This window comes from Aedes albopictus, chromosome 1, assembly GCF_035046485.1.
Source record: "Aedes albopictus strain Foshan chromosome 1, AalbF5, whole genome shotgun sequence".
Classification (NCBI taxonomy): Eukaryota; Metazoa; Arthropoda; class Insecta; order Diptera; family Culicidae; genus Aedes; species Aedes albopictus.
In genome coordinates, this window is record NC_085136.1 from 159876551 (window position 1) to 159897462 (window position 20912).

At 38.7% G+C, this 20912-nt stretch overlaps 1 protein-coding gene across 13 annotated transcripts in view; it reads right to left on the minus strand.

The window, feature by feature from the left end:
- LOC109427728 (cAMP-specific 3',5'-cyclic phosphodiesterase) overlaps positions 1-20912 on the minus strand; it is a 248743-nt gene that overhangs the window by 62650 nt on the left and 165181 nt on the right. For 4 of the 13 annotated variants that reach the window (XM_062845662.1, XM_062845661.1, XM_062845659.1 and 1 more), the window contains exon 1: positions 8322-8957. The exons of the other annotated variants lie outside the window; for them this stretch is intronic. The gene's annotated coding sequence lies outside the window, so the exon portion shown is untranslated. Of the gene's footprint in view, positions 1-8321; positions 8958-20912 lie in introns of those variants that run through there. 13 annotated transcript variants of the gene reach the window in all.

Consider the following 20912-nt stretch of genomic DNA (forward strand, 5'->3'; position numbering starts at 1 on the left):
TTAACCTTGGACGACCAGTGGACACCTTCTGGAATAGTTGCCCTTGCTTTTTTTGGGTCTAAGACTGTTTTACGGTTCTCCTGAACACTCCTGAAATGTCTTTTTTTATCATTTCCGCGTGGACAAGTCCCGACTACCGCTGCTACCCCTTCATGGTGTAAGCTTTAAACTTAAGAAATCGGATTTTTTTACCCGCAACCTACTGTGATATGAGTTAGAGCTTACGTGCATGCAATAAAAACCAAGACATTGTGTGTACAGGTGATATAGGTACCTTATTTGTACGATGGTGCGAACATTATCACGCATACGGTACATGACTAAACTGAAGTTTACATGACGTGTAAATCTCATTATTTTTATCTGTGTATAGTGGGAAAAAGTGGGCCGATGTTATACTAAACGACATGTATTTAAGGTAGAAGCATTACTGCCCATATTAGCATAGTCGACGTAAGCGCCACAGTATCTTTCAACACACTTTTGCTATTTCATCAATGAATAATATGAAGTTCAAGATTTTCTTCCACGTTGACATCTAACTCTATTATACAAAACTGGTCGGAAATATTAAAAAAATCATGGAATATGATAAGCAAAATAAAGGGACAAATATTTTTTCAAACAAATTTGTCTCGTATATTTTTTTTTTGCTAGGATGCGTCTTATTTGGCCACTAAAAATCGAAACTAAAATTAGGAATATGACCAAATCTGACGGCCGATTCAATATTAGCTATTCGATATTATAAAATAATACAAAACTATAAAATGATTCGTTTGCTGCAGGTAGTTCAAGTTCATGGTATGTTTTATTTGTCTAAATAAATTCAATATCAGAATTTGAAATTGCACATCGAACACTTTGCGACTCTGGACTTGATATAACGTTGAGACAGTGCATTCTGCAAAAAAAAATATTTTTGAATCGAAAGAAAAGTGCTGAGATTCTCCAGAGCTATAAGAAGTATTCCCATATACATATAGTACTGAAATAAATTGCCCAAGAATCTTCAAAGAGACTCCAGAATTCTGAAAGGAATTCTAGAAAAGAGACCAAGACTTTTCCAGTATCTTGGTAGGAATTCTCTCTGAATTATATTAAGGATTGGAGGTTTGAGTGTTCGACTGTTTGGATGCACTAGATGTTGGAATTCTCGGCTGTGCAGTCTCCAAACTCCTTGTCGTTGTCGTTCCAAGGAGTTTGGAGACTGCATAGCCGAGAATTCCAACATCTAGTATATTAAGGATTTTCTTAGAATTCTGAGACACATTACTACATTTCTGTGAGACGAATTGTCTCAGAGTTCCGAGAGGGATTATCCCAGAACCCTAAGACGAATTCTCCCATTCGGAATTCTAAGATGAATTCCCCAAGAAACACGCAGAAAAAAGCATGGTAAAATCAAAAATATTTCAGGTAAACTCAAATTGATTGTCAATTTGTTCTGGCAACAAAAATAAAACTGTTTGGAGCAAATCGAACGTCACATTTGAAGCAAATTCAATCCATTTTTGAAACAAACATGTATCTTCTGACTGGTTATGTTAGAAACAAATGTAATTTTTTTTATTTTTTTGCGGCCCTACGGAAATATTTGTTTTCCAATTAAATTTACAAAACTATTTCCTTCTCTAGGAAAATCCACTTCCCGCGTGGCACTTTCAATGCCAACATCATGTAGATAACATACGCTCCCGAAATCAATGGGATTTCGTGGAAACTTTTGGTGAAACTTGCCTTTTTTGCAAGAGGAAAACTTGTTTGGTGATGCAGCTGGAACTTGAGAGTTTTGTTTATGTTCTCGACGGCGGAACGGGGGGCTCTTCAATGGGTATTGTAGAAATCAATATGTAATTGAGTTTGTTTTAAAAATTAATATTTTAGTTTTAAATATTTTATCAGTTTACCGAATAAACATGAATATTTTTGTTTCAAACGAACGAAATTTGTCTCCGTGAACTTAAAAGAAACGACCCAGAATCCTGAAAAGGGTAGCTTAGAATCCTAAGAAGGTTAACTCCAGAATCCTGAAAAGGTATCCTCAAAATACTGGGCATGATTGACAAAGAAATCTGAGATATACTCTCACAAAATTTTGGGAGGTAGGATTCCCTCAGAATCCTGAGAGGAATTCCTCCAGAATCCTTTTAAGTATTCTCCCAGTATTCCCCCCCCCAAAATCCTGGGTGAATCCTTTAGAATGCTCAGAAAAATTCTGCCAGAATTCCGAAACGTATTCCCTAGAACTCTACGAGTGATGAGAGGGAGTCTTCCAGATTCTTGAGAGAAATATATCTAGAAACCTAAGATGGATTTCCCCAAAATTCTGACAAGGATTCTCCCTCGAAGGGATTACGAAAACGCCTAAAATCCTGAGAAAGATTCTGTGTAATTCTAAGAGGAGCAAGAAAAATTACCGCAGATTAATGAAAGACACTCCCCCAGAATCTTTGAAAGGACTCCCCTAATCCCCTGAAAGGGATTGTCCTAGAAATCTGACAGTGATTCTTCTTGAATACTTTAAATTATTGCACCGGAATCTCAAAAGAATCATCACATAATCATATCAGGGATTTTCGGTGATTACTAAAAGGGATTCTCCCAGAATCCGGAAAGAGACTTCTGGGAGCAACTGCTCCAGAATACAGAAAACAGAATTCTGCTGGGATCCTCGTAGAGTGCTGAGTAGGATTTCTTCCGACCCCTAAAAGGAATCACAAAATCAATGCGAGGGATTCTCCAAAATCCAATTTTTTCTAAGAGATTCTCGTAAGAGATTCTTCAATAAATTAATAATTCTGAAAAAGAGATGAACCAGCCTAGGGCTGAAAATCTCTATAATAAAGAAATAATAATAATAATAATTATTCTGAAAGAAAGTGCCATAGAATCTTGATAAATATAGCCCCAAAATCTCTAGAGTCATGAGACAAATTTCCCAGAATCTTGAGAGAAATTTCCCCAGAATCCTGACGGGGATTACCCCAGGAAGCCGAATTTTCAGAAAATCTTGGGAAGTGTACCCGCAGAATACTTAGTGATATTCCCCCAGAATCTTAGAAGAATCCTGAGAGTCCTGAGACGGATACCATTTGAATCCTGTGTGGGATTCCCCCAGAATCCTAAGAAATATTACCTGAGAATACTGAGAGGAATTGCGCCACAATTCTGATAATGCTGAGAAATTGACGGTCCTTCAGAATCCTTAGTGGAATCAACCCAGATCGTCCAGAATCTTCTTAGAATCCTGAAAGGGATTTCGCCCTTGGCAGGGAGCCCTGAGGAATACCCCAAAATCCTGGAATTAATTCCCTTAGAATTCAGAGATTCTCTAGAATTCTGATAGGTATTCCCATATAATACTGCTGAGAAAAAATTCCTCCAGAATTTTCAATGGGACTTTTCCATAATTCTGAAGATGGCTCTAAAATTCTGTGAGAGATTCCTTCAAAATGCTGAAAATTATCACACCAGCATCCTGACATACCTTATCTCAGGAAAAAGAGAAGGACTCTTCCAATAGGGATGGTCCCTGAATTCTATTAAGGGTTTCCCTAAAATCCTAGGAGAGATTACTTCAGTTTTCTTCTCAGATTTATGAGAATTGCTTCAGCCTCTCGAGATGGATTCTCCCTGAATTCTGTGATGGATTGTCACAGAATCCTGAGAGAAGTTTTTCCTCGGGATTCTCTCAGAATGCTTAGACGGATATCCCCAGAACTCCCTGGCGGATTCTTCCAGAATCCTGAGAGGATTCTCCTGGAATCATGAGAGAAATTCTCCTGCAGTATTGAAAGACTTCTCATTAGAATCCTGAAAGAGATTGCCCCAGAACCCTAGACAGATCCTAAAAAAAGATCTTTCACATTATTAGGAGAAATTCATCTAGAATCCTGAGACGGATTCTCAAAAAAAAAAATCGGAATCCAGAGATGGACTGACCTAGAATCCTAAGAAGGATGCGCTGAAAATATGAAAGGGACTCTCTAGACCATAAGAAGGATTCCTCCTGAATCCTGAGAAAGATTCATTTAGACTTCTAGGAGGGATTTCCCAAGAAACCTGAAAGATACTCGATTTAGTGGAAAATTCTACAGTGCATTCTGAAAAGTCAAGAAATTTGATATTTTCGAATCGTAAGAAAAATCGAATGCAAAAAGTCGATTCAGTTGGTTTCGTGTGATTTCGTTTCAGAGTGATTTCGTTCAACATCGATTCAAAAAATCGATTAGTTGGAACCAAAACATCGATGTTGCGAACACGAGCCATTGCTGCTTCAAATGTTGAGCTTTCGACGAGTTCCGAAGGGATTCCCTTGGACACTCCTGAAACCTTCCGGAACTTCATGAAACGCCTATGGAACTCTTTTGAAAGCGCCTAAAGCCATTTAGAACACCCTTAACCCTTCTGAAACTGCCTGAGATCTCTTGTAACGCTCTGAAACCCCCTGGAAAACTCCTAAGAACCCTAAAAATGCCCCTGGGCTTTCTTAAAAACTCCTGAAACGCCGCTGGAACACCCTTGAAACTCTCTGGAACTCTGGAATGTCACTAAAATCACCTGGAACGCCGCTGAAACCCCTTGAAATTCTCAGGAACGCCCCTTAAACATCCTTTAATGCCCCTTGTTCACCCTGGAGCACCCCTGAATTCCTGGAAAATCACTAGAACGTCTTTGAAACCCCCTGGAATGGCCTTAAAGACACTGGAACGCCCCTAAAATCCCTTGGAGCAAAAATTATAACGCTCATGCAAGCCCTAGAAACCCTTCGGCCTCTCGGATAACCAGATTGGTTTTCGGAAGGGTCGATCGACGGTGGACGCTATTCAAGCTGTAACCAAAGATACCTTGATCCTTCCTCTAACTGTGTATGGATAGGAAACATTTTGATTACTCTCTCAAATTTTATGCCGCCGTCTATCACCGATTGCAAGAGAGTTTGTGGGGCAATATCAGGCTGGATTCATGGGCAAACACGCTACAACGGACCAGATGTTCGCCATCTGCCAGGTGTTGTAGAAATGCCGCGAATACAACGTGCCCACACATCACTTGTTCATCGATTTCAAATCGGCGTATGATACAATCGATCGAGAACAGCTATGGCAGATTATGCACGAATACGGATTTCCGGATAAACTGATACGATTGATCAAGGCGACGATGGATCGAGTGATGTACGTAGTTCGAGTATCAGGGACACTTTCAAGTGCCTTCGAATCTCGCAGAGGGTTACGGCAAGGTGATGGTCTTTCGTGCTTGCAGTTCAACATTGCGTTAGGTGGTGTAATAAGGAGAGCAGGGAAAAACAAAAGTGGTACGATTTTCACGAAGTCCATTCAGCTGCTTGGTTTCGTTGATTATTTTGATATTATTGCTCGTAAATTTGAGACGATGGCGGAAACGTACATCCGACTAAAAAGTGAAGCCAGGCGAATCGGATTAGTCATCAATGTGTCGAAGACAAAGTACATGATGGCAAAGGGCTCCAGGGAAGAATCACCGCGCCCGCCACCCCGAATTCATATCGACGGTGATGAAATCGAGGCGGTTGAAGAATTCGTGTATTTGGGCTCACTGGTGACCGACGACAACGACACCAGCAGAGAAATTCAGAGGCGCATTGTGGCAGGAAATCGTGCCTACTGTGGACTCCGCAGAACTCTATGGTCGAATAAAGTTCGCCGTAACACGAAGTTAACCATCTACAAAACGTTGATTAGACCGGTCGTCCTCTATGGGCACGAAACATGGACCCTACGTGCAGAGGACCAACGCGCCCTTGGAGTTTTCGAACGGAAGGTGTTGCGTACCATCTACAGCGGAGTGCAGTTGGAAGACGGGACTTGGAGGAGGTGAATGAACCACGAGCTGCATCAGCTGCTGAGAGAACCAACCATCGTCCATACCGCGAAAATCGGGAGGCTACGGTGGGCGGGTCACGTCATCAGGATGTCGGATAGCAACCCGACTAAAATGGTTCTCGAGAGTCATCCGACCGGTACAAGGCCACGTGGAGCGCAGCGAGTTAGGTGGGTCTACCACATGGAGGACGATCTGCGGACCCTACGCAGAGTGCGGAATAGGAGACAAGCAGCCATGGACCGAGTGGAATGGAGACGGCGATTATGTACAGCAGAGGCCACCCCGGCCTTAGCCTGATCGGTAAGTAAGTCAGGAACATATTCAAGAAGCAAATATTTCCTTCTTTTTTTGTTCTTCGAAATTTCATATTCCTGAAAACGCATTCCGGAAAACTGATTATTCCGGGAAATGACATTCCGAGAAGTGACATTGCGACAACTTGCTAAAAAAAGTAATTCGCGGATATTCATCATAACCATGCTGAGGGTGACGGATTCGATTCCCGGTCGATCTAGTAACTTTTCGTAATGGACATTTCCTTCACTTCCTTGGGCATAAAGTATAATCGTGCTTGCTAAACGATATACGCATTGCAATATGCAACATAGAAAGCATTCAATATTACTGTAGAAGTGCTCATGGAAAACTAAGCTGAGTATAAATTTTGTTCTAGTGGAGCGGTAACGTCAAGAGAAGGAGTCCCAGTTTGGCTCTACTTTAGATGAACTTAAAACCAAACAATCTTTGCAAAACTTGATTTGATCATTTTGAATATTTGATATCATTGAAAGATCGGCTAAAGCTAACTATAAGTGATTCTTCCAACAGCCAATGGAGAACTTGGTACCCGAGCAGAAGGGAATACCTTACAAACACCATGCAAAAAGGAAACTGTGCTCTAATATCTGAACTTGCTATTGCTATGTTACTTGACAAGTTGGTACGAGAACATCTCAATAACAATTGGAGGTATTTGACTAAAATTTGGTATTCATGTGGTATTTGCTGATATAATAGCGAAAATAACTGAAAACAAGTTTCGCTATTACATCATAGAGGTATAGAAAAAATGTACAATTTAATAACAACTCCTGTTATTGCTTTGTTATTCAATGCATCTTAGATAAAAAAATGTAGCACTTCAAATTTTAGCTACCCGAGCAGGAGAAAATAGCTGAAGAATAACTAACTCAGGTATGGAAAACCGAATACCTACAACCTGAATGAGGTATTAAGTAGCCCTGCATAAGAGGTAAAATACCTAAAATAATAACTGGTGTGTATTCTGTGCATAACGCGTGAATAATGACTTCAGGTATGGCAATACCTAAATAATAATCGGAGATTTTTCCATACAAATAACGATTTCTCCATAATTGAATAATACCTCAAGCAGTCCTCAACACCAAACCAATAACTCATTGAGGTATTGTATCAATACCTACAAAATACCAAAATAAGTTATTTTCTATACCTGGATAACCGACCAATACCTTGTCTTGGTATGATACCTGACTTTGGTATGCTTCAGTTATGCGTCAGTTATTCGTTCCTGCTCGGGTATGCATTCATTATTGAAATAACAAAACGTGTTATTTTCTAGGTGTTACTGATACAAAATTCAGGTATTCCATTTTGTCATGTTGCCTCTTGTTGTCACCAAATGAAGGGCATATCGAGGTATGATAGTACTTAAGATTAATACCTTGATATGTTATTCACTTGTTATAATTTTCTGCTAGAGTATACAGTACATTAGTGACTGATTAATACTTGATAGTGGTTTTAAAACTGATATTTAGTTTGCACAAAATTGACCAGAGAAACACCGTGCCATAATCAATATGTATCTTATGTATCACTTCATCTACTATCGGTGGTGCTAAAAACGCGCAGTGCTCAATTTAGAACTTCCATCGTCACAAATTTCAACAAGTTTAAATCTTTCGCCGTTTCCGAACGCCCCGTTTGTTCACACACAAAATCACTTGGGATGGCTTGAAAAATAAGCAACATTGAATCACAATTCCACAAGGACCATAGCCATGAAGTTCGTTACACTCTTCGCCATTCTTCATTTATATGTGCCATTCATTGGCATTTTCTTCTGGTGCGAGTATTCTCCATTCCACATTCTCTTCTTCGCACGTTGACCACAACGGCACACACCATTAATAAATTTCTTCCCACGATTAATTTTCGTGCGCTGACGTTTTTCAATCAGGAAGCTCTCCGTAGAGACACTAGACCGACCGTTCCGAACGAAACACCTTGGAGACGCGAAATTCTACGGGGACACACCATCCGGACTCCTGATGAGGGTGTTTCTCATATTAAATTCACTAGAAATGCCGCACGGAAGGCAAAAAAATAAAAAAAGTGGATCGAATATTCCATTGATCTAACCCGGGAGACCTGTCAACCGGGTGGTAGGTATGTCGGGAAGAAAATACCTTTCCGAGTGAGACAAGATGAAATATTCCGGTTAACGGGAACGACCGCAAACGCGCCACGGACGGACAGACGGCGACGACGGTGACGGCAAACTGCTCGGAAAAGAGTGCTCTCTGGCTCTTGGTTCACGCGCGCATCGAACGTTCCTTAACTATCACTGAGGAAAACTGGGCATGACAAATTTTTAATTTCAGTTTTTCGAAGGCAAACATCTTCTTCATACGTACGTACACAAATAAACGACGACGTGCTCGTTGCTCATTAGAGGCATACCTACTGCCTGGCTGGCGCTCGTTTTCAGAAATACCCCGCAGCTGACTTGAGAGTTGAGGGTGTTCAAAAAGGTACACCGTGGCGGATCGATTCGGACCATCGCGCATCGGAACTACATAGACGCTGATGGTTGAGGTTTTGATTCGTGCTCTAGGCAATATGCTAAACGTTCTGTTGTTTTCGATTCGGCTTGCGTCGAGGGCAATATATGTGGTGTTTTGACGGAACTTGTTGCGTTAATTTAGCACGTGCCTATAATTTGTTAGAAAGCAGACGCGGACAATGAATGAACTGAATAAACACCGAATCACGCTGTAATGTTTTGATGTAGTTTAATTTGGGGCTGCTAAATGGCGAGTAGACAACCTGAAAGGAGTGTCTGTTCAACAATGAGATACAGCTTTATCATTTTATGACATTATTTGATTGTTTTGTCCATTCTTGAAAAGCATATCAGAAATTTACGTAGATTCCCTTCAAGAATTTATGAAGGTATTCTCTGAGAACTTTTTTTTTAAAGGAACCTCTACATTTTTTTGAAAAAAAAAACAGAAGAATTTTTGAAGTGATCCCTGAATAAGCTCCCGAATAAATCCTTAGAATATTGAAATGATCGCCGAAGGTATTTCTAAAAAAAATCCTAGAAAAATTTATAAATAAATTTCTGACGGATTTTCTAAATAATCCTTGACCAAATTTCTGTAGTAATCTTTAGTCAAATACATGTGGAAAACTCATGAGAAATTTTTGAAAATATTCCTGCAGGATTATCTGTAGAAGAATGATTTTCTCAACTTTAATTCTTGGAAAACGGCTACGTTAGAATGAAATAGCCGTTTCCTTCAAGAATTCTTCCGACAGTTTTTTTTTCAGAAAATTCTCCAAAAAATCCATCAGGTATTCCTTTAGAGATTCATTTGGAAATTTTTCCAAGGATTCGTTCAGAAATTTCCAAAGAAGATTTCCACGGGAACTCTATCAAGGGAATGTTATCATTTGGGTGTGGGAGAGGGGGTAAAAAGTTCGACAGTAGGGAAAGGGGGTCTAGAAACCCCGATCAACGGAGCACGTAACACATAAATTTTCCTAAAGGGCTCACGAATTCATTTGGATTTTTCACGGATTTCTTTAGACCAGTGGTCCTCAGCCTAACTGTCTTTGCGGGCCAAAATTGAATTTTGAAAAGAGACTGCGGGCCGCAAGGCATTCAAGAGTTTATTTTCAACATATTTCAAGATTCAACCCAAAATCCATTTGTTTGATTTTTTGAAAATACTGAACAAGAGCAAAGAACTAAACAACCTGGAGTTATCAGGAGATTTTATTTCACTTGGAAAAGTCCTGAAAATCATAGGGAATTAAAAATAGGGGGTTTAAGACCGTAATATTTAGGTTTTGTAGTTCTTGGTAATAATAATGTTGTGCAAAATGTTTTAGACTAGTTACTTAAAATTGATACAAAAAATAAGCAATAGCGACGCTGGCTTGAATAATATGGATCTCTTTGAGAATATTGTGGATAAACTTACAGCGTACTTATAGCGCAGATTAAGTGCAGAATTGTGAATGACCTTGCTACGAACACAGACACATTTCTTGTAAAACCACTGAATCCAGTTTTGACAAATTTCCAAATGGAAATTCTTTCTGCAGATTTCCTAAAAAGTTTATCGCACCCTTTATTAAAAAAAAAGCTGGAACTGTTAGTTTTTTGGAGCTTCTCGTGGATTTAGAAAATAAAATTGGAATGATTTGTAGGAATTTAAGGATTCTCGAAAGAAATTCCGAAAAACTATTTGGAGATACTGTTTTGAAAATCATTGATGATTTTTTTTTAGGTTTTTCTTGCGCAATTATTTAAAGAAGAAAAACCTTCAGACATGATTTTTTGAGCAATGTATGCAAGTATTTGTTACAGGTTTAGAATAGATATTTTAAGAGGTATTCAGAAAAGTACTGAAATTTTTAGCGAAATTTCGAAAGTTTGGGCAACATTTCTTTAAAAAAAATTGTAGGCAAACATTTGGAGTATTTTTTTGGAATAGTTTCCTGGTAGGGGTGCTGAATATAATGTAAATCGAATACAAGGATTTTTTCACCGATAGAAACAAAATGGAAATTATCTTAATTTATTTTCGTGAAATTAAACAAATGACTAATAACGAGTTCTTTTACAAGTCCAAAATCCATTGCAGAGAACCTATTAAATTTAGCCTAAACTCATTGTTTTGGCGAAACACACCATTCTTAACAACAGTTTCGAATATTTGCGTAACAAAATTCGAAAAAGTAGTTTTTTACAGTTTCTAAAACTTTCAAATATCTTACTTCTTTTGAAAAACTCTTCATGATATTGGCAAAATTTCAGTATGTAGTACATATTCATACTCATGAAAGTTTTAAAATATGGTGAAATATCTAATTTTCATTATGGTATCTATGAGAGGGCCACTTTCTAATACATATCAAAATCAGTTCGCGGGCCGCACAAAACCTGATCGAGGGCCGCATGCGGCCCGCGGGCCGCAGTTTGGTGACCACTGCTTTAGACATTGCCGCAGGAGTTCATTCAGAAATTCCACTATGAAATACTTCAGACATTTCTCAAAAAAATCCTTTAGGTATATCCCTTTCGTGACGGAGCGCAAAAAATTGAAATCTCCATACAAATGGCTCAACTTTGGCTCTCCAGAACTCTTAGATTTCCCAACAAAACAACAATTGTTTTACCTCATATGAAAGAACTACTCTTTATCTTTCGATTTCTTGCTTTGACTAAATAGACAAATCGGAAATAAAAATTATGCGACAGACAAAACTTTTTCATGTTTTACGGTTTTTGTCCACTTTTTGTTTACCTCGTGGTGATAAATCTCACAGGCAACGTAAACAAACGTTTTTTTACATGCAAACGAGTATAAGTAATGGCTGAATTATTGAAACAGTTTACATCACATAAAACAAAGTATAAACAGATGAAAAAAATATGCAAAAATGCTACCGCTAAACAGCACAATTGTGCTGGTTCGTCACGAAAGGGATATTGCTTCAAAAAATTCTCCAATAATTTATCTCTCAAGAGTTTCCTTATATATTCTTTAAAGTAATTTCTAGGAGAGATCCCTTAACAAAATTCCAAGACGATATGCTGATGGAATTCCTGGAGGAATAAATGGCGAAACAAATGGATAAGCCTGTGTTGAATTTCCTTGAAAATTATTTTGAGATATTTTCTAACAAAAATTCTGTAAACATGCTTCGAAACTATTTCTAGAGAAACTTCTGAATAAATTTCTGAAAGAATCCATGGAAAAACTCTTGGGGGTATCTTTGAAGGAAATCCTGGAGGAATACCCGAAGGAATTCCCGAAGGAACCCCTACTGGGACCGCTGATAGAAATAGTGCAAGAATCATTGAAGGAATTTCAGAACGGATTCCTGAAGGCATTTTTAATAAATTTCCAATAGAATCCCCGAAAACATAAAGAAAACCTGGCATGAGTTATAAATTGAAGAAACCACTGCACTGGAGGAATTCCCGAAATTATCATTGGACGAATCTCTAGGTGAATTTAATGAGAAATTTTGTAGGATTTTCTAAAGGAATCCCTGGTTGATTTTGGGAAGAATTTTCTGTACGAATTTCTAAAGAAACCCATGCAAGACTTTTTAGAGAAGTCGTTGATGAAATGAGATTTGTTGGATAAGAAATATCAGAATGAATTGATTAAATAATCCCCTAAAGAATTTGTTTAGGAGTCGCGGAAATTGTTGGAACATTTTATCAAGAAGTTCATGCAATAATTTCCAAAGCACGAATTTGTCCAGGTTTTCAGAAAGAGTCCATTTCAAAATAATTTCTATATGAGTTTATAAAGCAATTTATAAGGAATTCTTGGAAGGCTTTCTAAAGGAATCATTGAATAAATTTCTTAATGAATGAATAAAATTCTGAATTGCTGGTTTTTAGAAGCAATCGCTTAAGTTTTCCTGGAAGAACCGACGGAGTGCGGCCATGGCGGAATTTCTGAGGAAGTACATTAAACGATTTTTAGAGGAATTCTTGAAAAAAATTGTGTAGGAATCTTTAGAAGAGTTTCTGAAGAAATTCACGAAGGATTTTTGAAGCCATCCATGCTAGAAGTAGTGAATCTCTGGAGGAATTTTTGAAGGGATCCGTTCAAGATTTTCTGAAAGGAAGCCCAGAAAGATTTACTTAAGGAATATATGTAGCAATTTCCAAAGCAATCCATGGAAGACTTTTTGTAAAAATTCTTGGAGAAATCTTTGAAGCAATTTTAGAAACATTTATGAATGAATCCGTGGAAGATTGTTCAAACCAAATCCCTGTAGAGGGGTTTGAAGGAATCCCTGGAGGACAGTGTTGAAAAATTCATTTCGTCAAATCTAAATTCAATCACCTACAGCTAATTTTAGAAGCAGAATCTAAGAATATGGTATATGAAAAACTTGTGCGGCTAGACCAGTTCTGCAAGAAAGTCACGGAAAAACTGCTATTTTTCGAATATTTAAGGGAAATGTCACGGGCTACCTTCGAAAAATGCCGAATGATATTCACGGTGAATATCATTTGGCATTTTTCACAGGTAGTCCGTGACATTTACCTTAAAGATTCGAAAAATAGCAGTTTTTCCGTGACTTTCTTGCAGAACTGGTCTAGCCGCACAAGTTTTTCATATACCATATTCTCAGGTTCAGCTTCTAAAATGAACTGTAGGTGATTGAATTAAGTTTTGACGAAATGAAATTTTCAGCACTGCTGGAGGATTTTCTTTAATTATCACTGAGGAAACTAGTAGAAGGTTTTCAATTAGAATCCTTGGAAAAAATTATTAGGGGATTCTCTAAATAAAATTCTTAGAGAAATTTCTGTAACAACCCATTGAAGATTTCCAGAAAGAATTCCTCAAGTAATTTCTGAAGAAATTCTAGAGGAATTTCTTAAATCCTTAATCCTGAGGGATATTTCAAAATGTATCCTGGTAAGATTTTATGAAAGAACCCCTAGAAGCAAGACAAAAGGCCGCATACCTTGAAGATTTTCTGGAATATACCCTGGAGGAAATTATTGAGAAATCCATGGAAGAGTAGAATAGTCTAAAAACAACAATGTATTTTAGTATTTTAAGCAATCCATGAAGGAATTACCAAGAAAGTTCATGGAAGATTTTGTGAAGGAACCATTCGAAAATTTTTTCAAGGAATCTCTAGAAGATTACTAAATCCTTGAAAAAAAAATCGTCGAGGAATTTCTGAAGCAATATATACGATGGTATTTTTCTAGCAATGTCTGAAGGAATTCCGAGTGGAATGTCTAAAGCAATTCCTGAAAATAAAAAATCATATTGATCCTTAAAAGATATTTTGAAATAGTATGGGAATTTTCTTCGGGAATGTCTGAAGGATTCCTTGAAAAAAAAATCCAAATGAGTCCCTAGAGGATTTTCTAAAAAACATCCGAAAGAACTCTTGATTTTTTGATAAAAATGTAAATAAATATCATCAGAAATTTTTGATAGAATACCATGGTGAATTTCTGAAAGATTACTTTGAAAAAAAAAAAATCATGGAGAAAAATCTGAAGCTATGCAAAAAATATATCCCGAAGGAATTACTTTCGATCTTTCTAGAGAAATCCCCAGTGGAATTTCTATAAAAATCTTAAAAAAAATGAATTAATCCTTGGAAGATAAAAAAAAAAACAAAAAATCCGTAAATTTTCTGGGGGAATTAAGGAAGGAATTTCAAATATCTCAAGTTTCTAAAGGGACCCTTGGCGTTATTTCTGAAGGATTTAAAAAAAAATATTCCTGGTGAATTTTATAAAAGAATGCTTGGTGGAATTTCCGAAGGAATTCCTGGATCAATTTACTTGACTCTCTTGGGCATGCCACACGAAAAACAAATACACAAATGCTCTGGAGATCGTGAAACATTATCTAAAAGCTACAATACTGGAGAAAATGTTGTCTGATCTCATCCGCGTCCAAGGAAATTCTGCATAAAATAGAATTGGTACACAATGCTGAAATAAGGGCTCCCAAGTAACAATTTCAATTCCTTTTAGATTTGATTATTTTTATGGAAGCTTTATCACAGCATGACCAATTCATGGAACATTTATAGTTGTTTTTATCAAGAGAAAACAATCTTCGCTCGTTTGCGGTTTTTAAGTTGTCTTCAAGTTAATTTTGAAATTCGCGCATAAAACAATTGAATTTACAAGAGCATTAAATCTTATAATAAGTTTTAAGGCGTATTAGAAGTTATTTTCAACACATAACATCAACATATTTTATTAAAAGTTTATGCTTCGTTTATTCAAGTGCATTTCATCTGGCTAATCCTCCTTTAAAAACTTTTTGAAGCCTTCTATTTTTGAGCTAGAGCCATTACTCTGGAACAAATACTATGCGAAATAATGATAAGACAGCGAACTATTTACCAATCCAAATAATGAATGTAACTAATTGGTTGAAAAACCGCGTTCTCATGCAAATATAAACACATAAACATGTTTGCTCACTGATAATTTAGCCATTCTTATGCTAAAAAGTAATCATGTCAACGAAATAATGATTTTACGGCCAATCAAAAATGCGAGTAGCTGGCTGCTGTCGTCCTGCCTTCAATCAGTTTCTCACACAGGCCATAGCTATGCGAATCGAAAATGAAATGGGTACTTACTGTGACTCTGCTCAAGCTCATGCCAAATAGTGTAATTTGTTAGGTTGCACTTCATTATTAATAGCAAAAATACAGGGAAACAAAATAGAATTGGCACATCTTGACGCGAAACACCGCGAAATGTACAGAGACAACTTTCTAGCATCGAAAACGTAAACAAACAATTGTCAAAGGCTGTTACTCTTGTATAAAACGAATAAGTTTCATTTAAGACGAACAAATCTGCCTTAAGATAATAACTAGTAAAAACAATCTTCAATAAAGGCTGCAGCGTTCATGCAAGGTGACTTGGTTCCATCATTGTTTTGAGGGGGTTTGGGTTGAAGGTAATAATAATTGATGGCGGCTGCATGAGTTTTGTTCGCTTGGAACGGCAGCCATGCTTAGAAAGAATTGAAAAAGTGGCGTAGGCTTTTGTTTTTAAAGGAAATTTATGTCTTCGTATATTAATGATTGATATTATTTTTGAGGCGCTTTGTAATTTTCGTATGTTTTGGGTAGCATATCAACGAAAAAGTGGGTATGGCACGGAAAATTTCGATTCCCTGTCATCAATGATCTGTCAGGCAATTTAAATGTTTTAGCCATTTCAATTTGATGAAAATTAATTCGCAGTTCAATTGATATTTCATCCATGAAACAAATCTTGTTTGCATCTGCATAATGCTTAGGTAAAAGATTTCATATATTATGCACTGTTGACACTTTTGAGAAAGAAAGCTAAAAGATCAACATGCCTCAAGATATTCTTGTTAAAGTTTCATGAAGTTCTTATAATCAATCATTAGCGCATGTACATAAATACAACTAGTTTCAAAGCAGTCTTCAAAAGCAGCTTTGAAGATCTCCTGAAGAGTGGGCCAGATTAGTCTTATGGATGTTTTATACCTATTTTATCTCGGATTTGCAGAACAAAGAGCTTTATTGCTAAGTTTTATGATTCTATCTTAGAAATTACTTCAGGATTGCCACAAAAGTATAATTGTTACTTGGGCTGTAAGTGGAGCATTTCGGTCAAGCCCAACGGAAATTATTCTCGCTGAAATAGAGATGCCCACTGCATTACCAAGCTTCAAAACATACGTGGATCAAAGGACAGCTCTATATGCAGTGAAATTACACGGTCTGGAGCGTCAAACTTTCGATGGAACAGATGAACCAACAGACAACGAATGGACGTGTGACTCAATATCTGACGAAAGTAGTTCAGGTGAAATTTGGGGATCTAGACAACCTATCAGAGAAACAAGTATTAGGAAACGGGGAAAAACCATACTGCGTGAAAGGTCCGCAACTAAATATTCTTACTATACCATCTGTACCACCATGGGAACGTAGACAGATCAGAGGCGTAGCCAGAAATTGTCTCTGGCAGGGGTTTTCAACGGTCAATGATACCTTTTTTGATATGACACATTTTATAAACAGTAATGAGCAATTGTATCTGTAAATTGAAAATAGCGGCGCAGCCGAAAAATTTTTTCTTCGCAAAGCGCTTTATACTGAAAGTTTGTTTCAAAAATTTTGGCTCTGAGGGGGGGGGGGGGGGGGGGGGGTTAACCCTAACCGCCCCCGTGGCTACGCCAGTGAGACAGATCATAGTTGATAAGACTCTACTTACGGCAGTCCGTCAAGATACTCTGGAAATCATGTTGCGAAATACGTTAACAGCAAGAAACTGACAAAATATAGGATCTAAAAGGTATTGTACACAGACGGTTCAAAAATGTCAGGTAAATGCAGTAGATTGTGCAGTAATTGATGAGTTTACTTTAAGAAAAAGAATATACAATGAAAGCAGTATATATGGATCCGAAAGTACAGCAGCAAAAGAAGCAATTAAGTGGGTTGCGAATGAAGAAGGGGCGGGAGATTTCCTAATTTGTACTAATTCACTAAGTGTAATAACCTTTTTAGATAGTTGTAAAATTAAAAGCTTATAGAAAGACCAATTGTTTCAAATATACAATCTGTGTGTACAGCTTGAGCTTGAGCTTGAGCTTGATTGACCGCCCGCAGTTGCTACTCCAGTATCGCCAGATCAGCTACACTCACACAAGGAACCAATGAGATAGCTGCTTGGGACTAACAGGCATCTTCAGTGTGTGAGCGTTGGTGGTCTTTGTATTTTTAGGCGACAATGGCGCCTGCTGCGTCAGGTTGCAGGTCAATGGGGAAGGGAAGGGAAGTGATGATTGCAATCGCTTGCCCACATCAGGTCGTTGAATCCTCTGCGCCCAATGAGAGTATATTACAGGTGGGGAAGAAGAAGAGATGGCTATGTATTAGTAACCAAAGAAAAATGTAAACACAAATAGTGACGTCACTATTTGACACGCGTTCTTATGGGAGCTTGCTTTGCTTGTAGTAGTGACATGTTTTGCACCAGACACGGATCTCACGCACACGAAGTATCTTTTCCCCCACCTCTATTAGACTCTCATTGATGGATCATGCATTGGTGCAAGGGTGCCAGGCGTAAAGCGATAGATTGTGTGAAGATTACTGTGAAGCGGCACAGTCCACTTGGTTGCATAACTTGTAGGCGTTATATGATAGATTGACACTGTGCTGTGATGAAAGAAGGAAGGAAGGGAAACGGCTTTTTTTTAACCGGTTCTGGTTCTAGCGATCGCTACGACCATACGAATATGCATGAGATGTATATGTAGGAGAGTGAGAGTGAGAGAGAAAGTAGATAGAAAGATACAAAGTAGGAGGAAAGGGACGAGCCAGGGATTGAACCCAATGAGAGTCTAATTGAGGTGGGGAAGAAGATACTTCGTGTGCGTGAGATCCGTGTCTGGTGCAAAACATGTCACTACTACAAGCAAAGCAAGCTCCCATAAGAACGCGTGTCAAATAGTGACGTCACTATTTGTGTTTACATTTTTCTTTGGTTACTAATACATAGCCATCTCTTCTTCTTCCCCACCTGTAATATACTCTCATTGGATTGAACCCAGGACCTTCTGCATATGAATCAGAGGCGGTAGCCACTAGACCACCAAGCTCGTCGTTTCAAATATACAATCTGTGTGTACAAAATAGAAAAGAGGTTATCTTTTGCTGTGTGTCAAGCCAAGGCTGCTCTAGAACAACAACATGTAAGCTTAGAAGAGAAAATGTAGTGCTCAGTAGAATATGTATTGGTCATACTGCTTTGACCCATAAGTTCCAATTTGAAAAGGTAGTTGAACTAACTTATCAATGGTAAAACCAACAGTCAAACACATTTTAGTGGAATGCTTAGGGTTGGAAGAAGAGAGAAGAAAAGTAGGAATGTGTATAAGTATGAGGGAGATTTTAGCAGATGACAGCAAACGAATTGAAACAGTAATGAGGTTATATAATATTAATGTATACAATTGTTTATAAATGATAACCACCAAGCTAACAGACCTGAACGACAACAAGGTTGAAATAAATAAATAAATAAAAAAAGGTCATTGTCAGAGAAAACTTGCAGTAAATAAACGAGCATTTTAGTTTTATTTCTCACATGTTGCACGAATTGGATTACTTAGAAACATGGGGATTTTGGAAAAAAAATAGATGGTAGAGGCCTTACAGTTGATGGGTCGTTTGAAAAAATACTTCTAAACGCTACTGAAACCTCTGGAACCCCTTGATCAGAGTAGGTCGGCTCTAGAGGCACGATCTCTTCCATTTCGGAAACTTACGCCACTGGACCCCTTGATGCTTCGGAATTTGCCAGAAACCTTCTGAAAATCCATGAAACCTCTCAAAACTTTCTGAAACTCGCTTAAACGCCCCTGAAACCCCTAAAACATTCTAGAAACTCCCTGATAACCCTAGAAACTTCGTAAAACGCTCTTGAAACACCCCAAAATCAAACCGTTTCTAGGGATTTTAATTACGTTTCTTAACCTCCTTGATACTCCTGAATATCCCAGAAACTTCGAAAAACTATCCTGGAAACCCTCATAACTTTTCTGAAATTCCCAGAAGCGTGATTGAAACCTTTCGAAATCTTCTGAAACGTCACTGATATTCCTTGAAATGCCATGTAACTCTTCTGAAATCCCTTTTAACCCCTCCTAAGACCCCCTAGATCTCCTCTAAAACGCTCCTGAAACAATCTTGCGTTTAGCTAAAGGTGCCATTAGACTGTTTGTCATTATGACAAATACTTGCCACTGAAGCCCGACATTCATCCAAGGTTGCTATGATTCACGTTGTGTTGGTCATTTGTTGGGCTTGTTTGGTCAAATATTTGTCATCATAGCAAACAGTCTATGGCACCTTAAGCACAAAGACAACCAAAGAGCCCAGAACAGAGGGTGAAAACGGCAGAGCTCGACTGGAGACTCGACTCTAGCGCATGGCAAAAAATGTGTATAACATACAACCGATTGCACCCGTGCTGGCCTCTTTCAAATTGGTCGTACTGTTTCATTACTATCCATGTCTCGTTAACTGCCGTTGGGTGGAGTGCGCCTAGCTGCTATTCTGTGCTTGTCTAGATCTGGAGAGCGTGAATCCAAAGTCCAAGTACAACATCTACCATAGCGGCGACTAAAAGGCAGAATATGCAGTCTCTTTCATAGTGTCTGGTAAGTTGGCAGCCCAGCAGAGGCACCTGATATAACTAGAAACACGAATAAGAAGGAGAGGCAATATAGGTCAGGTAGGGCAGTTGCCAGCAGGTGGGATAGGAATGACGCTCTTATCATTAAAACCGATGAGTCTATGTACTCGGTGGCCTTGAAAGCTATGAGTAGCTATGCCAAACCCATGGATCTGAGAGCTGACGTACTTGTGCCGGTGAAACGATTTTTCAAGGAGGACACCACGTGTGCGTAAAGGAGCTGCGCTCGCAAATGTCTGGCGGAGGAAGTCCTTGACGACGAAGTTGAGGTGGGGGTACTTACCGATGACGTGACTTTCCGGTGTCAACTGTTACCATTCGAAATTACTACTGAACCGATAAATAAGAATTACAGTATGGATCAAACTTTCACTTACCGAATGCTCTCTTCTGACTCTTGTGGGTTGGACCTGTAACGGATATAAAACTTCTTTCTCCAAAACTAGACCACTTTCTTGACTCTTCTAACGATATCTTGGCAAGCATGCTTTTATTTCCAATTCCCCCCCCATTTACAATATAGTTTGTGCACACGCGTTCACGTTGGGGCCACCTGCTACCACGCCGCGTCTCGCCTCCGTTATCGCTGATACCGCTCTTCACCGAACCCAACTCATGCTGCCACGACTCTCCATCACACTTTTCACTTCCAATCTTCTAATCTTCCAGCTCACCACTCCGCTATTCGATTTAGCTTCCTCGGGCCCCCATGCACCTGGGCCACACCTCTTCCACAGGCGAATGTCACTTGATCCGGCTCACCTCTATCCGACCGGGAACACTGCTACTGCTCAAGAACGGGTCTGTAGACGCCCGCTACTTAATCCCACCATGCACTCAACGTTTTCTACCGTGGTCCTTCGGACTCGCTCTAGCACTCGAATTCCAAAACTACTGATCCACTAAACGGGACCGCCCTGTGGGTCCACGTGGCGCAACTTCCCACTCACTACGGTCATCCACGTTCCCATCACTTCGGACCTTAACTGGGCGTTCT